At 39.8% G+C, this 8,803-nt stretch overlaps 1 pseudogene; it reads right to left on the reverse strand.

Moving 5' to 3' along the window:
* Positions 1-1,254: 1,254 nt before the first annotated feature.
* LOC138815022 (CCA tRNA nucleotidyltransferase 1, mitochondrial pseudogene) lies at positions 1,255-2,490 on the reverse strand (annotated as a pseudogene).
* Positions 2,491-8,803: the final 6,313 nt, after the last annotated feature.

The raw sequence follows: 8,803 nt of genomic DNA on the forward strand, positions 1-8,803 counted from the left end.
CTTTGGTCATCAGTGGAGTACACACATGAAAGCGAGCACAACAGAGGATTTTGTAGCTGAAGAATTGTGGCACAATGACATCAAATGCAGCATAATGTATGTGGTGATGCTTATTGAACATCCTATTTTTTGACTGCCTATGTTTATTATTTTTTATTGTGATGGTGATGTACAGGAGAGTTACAGTTACATAAGAATGGAAATGAGTACAATTCATGTTGAACATAGTTAGCCTTCTCTCTCATTTTCTCTTGCTATCCCTTATACCCCTATTTCTCTGCCCATCCATGTTGTAAAATTCACTTCCAACATAGTATCTTGTGAGTATCACTATTGCATTGGTTCACTCTTTGGACGTCCTATTTCTGTTTGTGTGTGTTTATGTGAGTGTGTGTGTGTGTAAGTTGTATTATTTTAATTAGTGAAAATAAATTATGCTTCCTTAAAAAAGCAGTATTATCACTATCTCATTAAAATCTGATATAAACCCACTCACCTTCCAAAACCAAAGGTAATATTTTACTAAAATAATACACCAAAGTCTTTACAAGTTAACTTCTCCAGGTTACACACACATATGAAATCCTTATGACAGACAAATAACAGCTACATACCAAAACATAGATAGCTAGAAAAAAGCCACTATGAATAAGTGACACCCTGGAAAGAACTGATAGATATTTTACATAGATTTACCAACAATTATAGGTACAAGTTAATTTTGGAATTCAGGTAAAGAATGAAATGTATCAGTCTACAAAGTATCTCATTTATTTCAATGCACATAGTATTAAGCATCTTTTTTTTCTTTTTTTTATTTTTGCTGTTTTACTTGAATCACACCCCAGCCTTTTGTTTATATTTTGCTTTTGAGACAGGGTTTCACTAACTGCTAGCTAGTCTCTCACTCATTTCCTTATGTCTCCACCTCCCAAGTAGCTAGGATTACAGGAATACAACACCCAGAAAAATAGTTACATTTAAGGTCAATCCTAGTTGTTCCCTATGTAAAACCATTTTTTATTTGAAAAGAATAGACAGTTAAGTCAGAACCTACACCAAAAACATTCTAGGATTCTTTGATAAAATCAGATTGAGAGGTGGTAGACTCCATTTCAGTCAGTGCCTGAAATAGTTTCACAAAGCAAGAAGATTTTTCTTAATGGATTCTCTCCTAACTCTGCTGTAGCTTCTTAAATCTCATAGAAAGGCAAAGTTGACCAGTCTTATCGTTTTGAGAACCAGCTCTTCGTTCTAGGTCTTCTTTATGTAACTTAGGAATTCCTCTTTTTCCATTTGGCAGCCACTTTTTTTCCCACTGTACTTGCAGTTGCTGTAACACAGCACCAATTTCCTTCCTGGAAGAAATGCCAACTTTTCTAATGTCAGGTCTGCTCATAGGGAAGGGGGCAGGGACCACTGCTACATCTCCGTGAGGAGACTCCGTTCATCCTGGTACTTCAGCAGCTCACATACTCTGGCATTTGCATCTGGCTCTCTGGAATCTACAATGAAGTTTTGATAGGGTTTCAATGGTTTTGAACGATCTGATGCTTTAACTAAGTCTTTCCTATTTTTAACTCTAAATAAGCCAATGTTTTTCCTCTTCTTGTGAAATCTTCAACCTCAAATCCCATTTTGTGACATCATCTTGTACTTTCCGCAGTGAGGCCAAGATGGTCCTTCGCTTTGCTGAGCAAGTATCAACATTTTCACTGACTTCACTATATTCTTCTAAACTTGCAATTGTGGGTAACCCTTTATGAGGAGCCATATCAAGATCATAGATCAGGTGAAATAAGTCGTTTACACATTTACCAACAAGAATTTTTTTTAAGTTCTACCCAAATGCACTCTCCTGATAGTCCAGCCAAGCCTTTTGCATTTTCTGCGATTGCTTCCAAAGTCTCAGCATCATGTTTACCAGGTTTGTCCACAATTCTGCCATCAAACCTGAAGTAGCTTAAAATCCGAAGTTAATCTTCTTGTATTCTTTGATGTGTTTGTCATACAAACCGTAACTTTCTTATTTTTTTAAAATCTTCGTAGTCATTAAAGTAATCGTGTCAATAACCATCAAGGCCTAGAAACATGGAGTTTATAGTGAGGTCTCTATTTTCGACATCCTTCTGCCGGGCAGCTGTGAATTCTACCTAGGCATGTCTTCCGTCATTTGTGACATCTATCCTCAGTGTGGTAATTTCAAAATTGCCTTCACGAAGCATAGCCATGATGGTTCCCTGCTTCTCTCCTTTGTTGGTCATCCGAATGCCACCTGACAGAAACATCTCCCTCATTTGTGTTTTGGTGGCAAAATCGACATCTTGAAGTTTCACCCCAATTCGGCAGCTCCCTCACCGCTCCTCTTGCTGTTCTCAGCTCTTGATTCTCTTTCACAAATAATTCTATCAGATTCTTCAATCCTCCCGTGAAAAGGGACTGGAATCCTGGAGACTGCCACTTCAAGACAGAGCCTTCTCCAGCCTGCATCCTGTCCTGCCTGCCCAGGAAACAGCAGCCTCTGCATCTGGAGAAGTGGCCACACATATCTGCCAGGTGGGCACGTGGGCACCCCTACCACACTTCCCTGCTCACCCACCACACATCCCTCTGCGCCCACCACACTTCCCTACAAGCGCACCACACTTCTCTGCACACCCAGCACACTTCCCTGCGCACCCACCACACTTCCCTGCGCGTCTACCACATATCCCTGTGCACCTACCACTCTTCCCTGCACACCCAGCACACTCCCCTGCATGCCCACCACACTTCTCTGCAGGTGGGGGTGAGATGCGATTTTATTCATCAAGTGCCAGAGGCTCACCTCCTTGTCTAGAGGTGGCTCAACCCCAGCCAAGCAAGAGGGCCAGTCCTTGAGTTCAAGCCCCACCCACATCAAACATCATGTAAAAAAAAGTACATTTTCCTATCCCTCCCGAAGGGCAGACTTTGGGGTACTTTAGGGGAAGGAGGAATGGAGCAGGACTCCAGAGAACTAACTAGACCTTCAGATAATCACAGCAATAACCAACACAACTGGTCTGTGTTTTGTCATTGCTCTGAGACTTTGTGGAGGTTGAACTTAAAGGAACAGGACTAATTATTCTGATAAAGACTATTTCAAGGCATCTTAGCATTCAGACTGTCATATGGCATAACTGCCTGCTTTTAGCCTAGTTCACAGAATTGGGGAGTAAAATGCAGAACTGAAAAGTTTGAACCTTTTTGCACTGGTTTTGCAGGCATGCAAAAAGCTGAAATTATGGTCTTATGGATGCTTCTACCCAGTCTTCAAGGCAAGGCCTGGGAAGCTAAGCAGTGTGTAATAGGTTCTGAGTCTCTGCATTAGCCCTTCAGAAGATGATGTGTGAAACAGTGGCAAGTCAGTGGATAGGAAGTTGTAGATGCCAAGGAACATGAGCACAGTCAGACCAAGAGTGAGGCTAGGTAGGCAGCAAATGACAAGTCCACCAGGACAGGGTTTCCCAAGAAAACTTCTGATGCCACAGTATCCCCTAGATGCTGACATCAGCTACAGCATTTAATGCTTATCTTCCTGGATTTAAGTCTTGTTTTGTTCCATACCTTCTTTCTGGAGACCAATTCTTTCCTTTTGGGTACTTTATTCTTCCTGGTACTAGACTTGAACTCAGGACCTGGCCCTTTGTGATCACAGGCTGGTGCTCTACCATTGGAGCCACACCTCTAACCCCCTCATTCCTCCTTTTTGGAAATATATTTACTTTGTGCCATTGTATGTTGGCAGTATGTAGTTTGTTGATTTCTTAGGGGTTCAGGGAACAGCGTTTTTCTTGAGTCTTAGAGGAGACTTTGAAATTGGCTTTTGAATAATGTTGGAACTATTAAAACTTGGGGAACCTGTAGAGATGGACAAATGCAGTTTGCATTATGAGATGGACATGAACTTTTGGAAGCAAATGGTGAGATATCACAGTCTGAATATGAAATGACCCCATTACTAGGCTGATGTATTGAAGGCTTGGTCCTCAGCTGGTCGCACTCTCTGGGGAGGAAATGGAGGTGGGTCTAGGCTGGAGAAATAAGTCACTGGGAGCACGTCCTTGAGGCTATGTCTTGTCCTAGTCCCTTTCTTTCTTTGCTTTCTGGCTGCAAGTTGCTTTGCTCTGATGTGTTCTCCCTGTCAGGATGGACTGAGGCCTCTGAAATATGAGCTAAACACAGGGTTCTTTCTTTTAAGTTCTGGCTCTCTTCCAGCTTAGGCATACAGCTGAGTGGCTATCCATCTACTTAAGTTTCCCATCATTGGTGGCATCACAGATACATACTATCATGTCTGACTAACCTGTATAGAGATGGAGTCTGAAGAACTTTTCTGCCCTGGCTGGCCTGGAACTGATATTTTCCAAACTCACTTTCCTGTGTTGTGTAAGATGGCAGGTACATACCACTGCCCAGCTATAGGTTGTGAAAGGGATTTTTTCCTGGGATTGCCTTGAACTATGATCCTCCTATTCCTAGCCTCCCAAGAAAGTAGGCTTATAAGTGTAAGCCATTGGCACTTGCCTAGACAGTAAAACTTCAAAGGCAGTCATGACAGTGGACACAGCTCAGTCAATAGAGTAGTGACACATTTTGTTAGGAGATGTTGGCAGGGTACAATGCTTTTGCTATGGAGCATGTGGAGGTATTCTGGAAGGTCTTTCTGGACTAAGTATGGGTGTGTTTGTTTGGATGTGTATCCACTTGATGGTATATTAATCATCTACATATTTTTCTACAGTTTTCATTTTTAAAATATTTTTATTTAATTACTTGTACAAAGGAGTTGCCATTCAATAAAGCAGTTTAAGAATACAATGAGTTTTGATTAATGTCACCCCTTTATCATTTGCACACTCTATGAATTTAGTGATGCTTTTTATTCTACAGTAATTTCCTTAGGTTATAACATTTCCTGCGCATTCCTGCTCTCAGCCATCAGGCATTTTAGTTATTTCCCCCTTTGTTTTCTGCCGTCTTCTGTTCTAGTCTCATGGTTCAGTCTGCATTATGGACTACCTGTGTTCCAAGTGCCTTGGAGCAAGAGCATATATATGGTGTTGTTAGTGTAAGTGGAGAAGTTGGAACATGATTCCAGAACAGACTTCTATGAGAACTTATAACTAGTTTCCTCTCTTTGAAAGGGGGCTGAGAAATGTGGTTTTTGACTGTTCCCAGGGTAGGAGAATTCTAATGGAAGAAAGAATAGAATTTAAAGGATGCTACCATCTTTACCACAGACATGTTTATCTCTTGGTATGCCATATTATATTTATTTGTATCTATTTGTACAAATGTTACCATGTCCATAGTTTGTCTTTTCATGTTGCTAACAATATACTTTGAGTAGCAGAAATTCCATTTGTTACTTGTACAATATTAAAAAAAATGAACGATGGGCTGGGAAGGTGGCTCAGTGGTAGAGCGCTTGCCTTGCATGCCTGAGGCCCTGGGTTCGATTCCTCAGCACCACATAAGCAAAAAGAAAAAAGCCAGAAGTGGCACTGTGGCTAAAGTGGTAGAGCGCTAGCCTTGAACTGAAGAGCTGAGGGACAGCACCCAGGCCCAGAATTCAGGCCCCAGGACTGGACCCCCCCCCAAAAAAAAAAACACAAAAAAAAAACTAAAAAATGAACTAAAAAAAAAAACAACTAGCTGGGCTCCAATGGTTTATGATTGTAATCCTAGATACACTTGAAGCTGAGATATGAGGACTGAGGTTCAAAGCCAGCCTTGGCCAAAAATTCTATGAGATTCTTAACTCCAATGAACCACCATAAAGCTGGAAATAAAGAAAAAAAGAACTAAAAATGTATAGTAGATCTACATAAAAGATATATAGAAGATAACATAAGAGAAAAGATTTGTGACTAGATTTGACAAAGATGACACTAAAACCATGGTACTTATAGAAAAAAGGTTTAATTGTACACTTTTATAAGAAATGTGTTTGTTATATTCATCAGGACTTAGTCATGCTTGGCCTATATTTGTTTGTTTTGTTTGAAATTGCTCTTTTTTATTTGTTTATTTTCTTGTTTTATTTTGTGATGATCCTGGGTCTTGAACGCAGGGTCTGGGTCTGTCCCTTGGGCTTTTATGCTGGAGGCTAATCTCTACCACTTTAAGCCACAATGCTGCTTCCAGCTTTTTGATAGCTAGTTGGAGATGAGAGTCTGATGGACTTTTCAGTCTGGTCTGGCTTTGAACTATGATCCTCAGATCTCAGACTCCTGTAGAGCTAGGATTTCATGCGGGTGCCACTGGCGCCTGGCTGAAATTGTTTTTGTATTGCCAGTCATGGGGCTTGAAATCTGGGCCTGGGCACTGTCCCTGAACTTTTCCCTTCAAGGGTACTACTCTGCTACTTGAGCCACAGTGCCACTTCCGGTTTTCTAGTGGTTAATTGGAGATAAGAGTCTCAGAGACTTTCCTGTCTGGGCTGGCTTTGAACTACAATCCTCATATCTCAGCCTCCTCAGTAGCTAGAATTGCAGGTGTGAGCCACTGATACCCAGCTAGTTTTTGTTGTTGTTTTGTTTTGTTTTACATAAAATTGTTTAACTTCACATTACTTAAAATAGACTTAAAATAGTGGAACTTGAGTGTGCAGAGAGATATTTCTGTTTTAATAAAGTGACCTGAAGTCTCTGGAAGTAGAATAAAAATGATTTACTAAGTGAAAGATGCAGTTGAACTGAGTTGGCTAGATAATTATAGCATATTGAAAGACACCATAAACATTGGAGAATTCTGCTCTCAGAGTCAATCAAGATTTTTACTTATTAAAATATACCCTGAGGGAATGAGGTATGGCTCAAGTGGTAGAGCACCAGCTTTGAACAAAAAGCCAAGGAGGATTGTGAGGCCCTGAGTTCAAGCCTCAATATTGGTCCCGCCTTCCCCCAAAAAGAAGATAATAGCCACAGCCAGGTTAGGTACCTAACTACATGGAGAGCTGAGATTGACGGGATTGTGGTTCAAGGCCAGGCTGGCAGAAAGTTTGTGAGATCCCTTCTCAATGAAGAGCTGGATGTGATGGCACACATCTATCTGTTATCTACCAAGACTAACATGTGAACATTCAGATGCATGTCTTGGCCATGTTTTTGAGATTCTATCTCAAAAGCAACAAGCAACAGTCAGGGCTGGAGGTGTGGCTCAGTGGTGAAAGCCCTTGTCAAGCAAGCCTGAAGACCAGAGTTCAAACACATGCACACACATAAACACACACATGCATACATACACAAACATAGTTGAAGATTCATGATGGACATTATTTCTTAAGAAAGCATGTATGGAGACTAATTAATACTCAAGATAAAGGAGGTGTTTCTATATTGAAAGACTGCCACATAACTATCCAACTACTTTAAAGTAAAGTGGAAAAATTTCAAATATTTTGAGTTAACATTTTTATTAACTCACTAACTTCCATTATGATAACTTCATATAGGAGAGCTTCTAGGATATACTATACTGTAGACAATACACTTATTCTACTATATATATCTCTGTATCAAGCCATATTTTTAAAGTATTTTTTATTTTGTTATTACACAATATGGATGTTTAATGTCTAATGTAGTGTTTCTGTCTTTTCACTTTTGATATATTTTTAATCACCTCAAATAGTTTACTAAGTTACTAATGGGCTTTACTGGTAAAATGGTATTCTTAACCATATTTTATGTTTTAATTTAAAACATTTTATTTCTCAGTCAAAATACAGTTTATTTAGTGACCTATCTTTTTTAAATGGCTCAACAATTCAAGAATTATTCATTAATTCTTCTTCACCCATTTTTTATTTATTTATACATTTATTTATTTAGCGAGAGCCTTGGCTTAAACTCAGGGTCTTGGGCTCTTGTTTAGTTTTTTCATTCACGACACCTGCCACTTCATGTATACCTCCAGTCTAACATTTTTCTAAATAATTGGAGATAGGGTCTTCTGGACTTTTCTTTCTGGTCTGACTTTGAGCCAATATCTTCAGATCTCAGCCTCAGCCTAATTGTTAATATTTAAAAATATTTAAGATCTGAAAAGAAACCTTTCCTTTTATATATTGTGAAGAGGTAAATAATTTATTATTTTTCTCTACTGGTAAAGGAAGAAAGAAAAACAGGTAGCAAAGAGGTATAAACTGGGCCTGGAAAGGTGGCTCAGTGGTAGAACACTTGCCTTGCATGCATGAGGCCCTAGGTTCAATTCCTCAGCACCACATAAGCAAAAAGAAAAAAGCCGGAAGTGGCACTGTGGCTCAAATGGTAGAGTGCTAGCCTTGAGCTGAAGAGCTGAGGGACAGCACCCAGGCCCAGAGTTCAAGCCCTACGACTAGAACCCTCCCCCACAAAAAAGAAGTATAAACTGCTTATAGAGTAGTAGTTCTCAGTAGGATGACTTTTTGTTCTCTAGGCACCACCTAGAGACATTTTTGGTTGTCACAACTCAGAGGGTGCCTCTGACATCTGGCACTTAGAAGCTACAGATACTGCTAAATGTCCTCATAATGTAAGAGACCTCATCCCCAAGCTCCCACTATACACACAACAAAGGCACACAATATCAATATTGTTGAGACTGGAAAATATCTACTGTAAAAGAATGAAATAGGATAGCTTGAGGAAAAAAAAAAGAAAGACCTTTCTCCAAAAGTACCACAATTAAGAGTGTTTAAATCAGGAGAGCACAAATGTGTTTTCCATGGGTATGAAGGAAGATCTAATATTAACAAGTTGTTATTGGACCAGGTGTATTTATTCACAAGTGGAAT

Source organism: Dipodomys merriami, unplaced genomic scaffold (assembly GCF_024711535.1).
Source record: "Dipodomys merriami isolate MVZ:Mamm:240054 unplaced genomic scaffold, mDipMer1.0.p SCAF_1074, whole genome shotgun sequence".
Lineage (NCBI taxonomy): Eukaryota > Metazoa > Chordata > Mammalia > Rodentia > Heteromyidae > Dipodomys > Dipodomys merriami.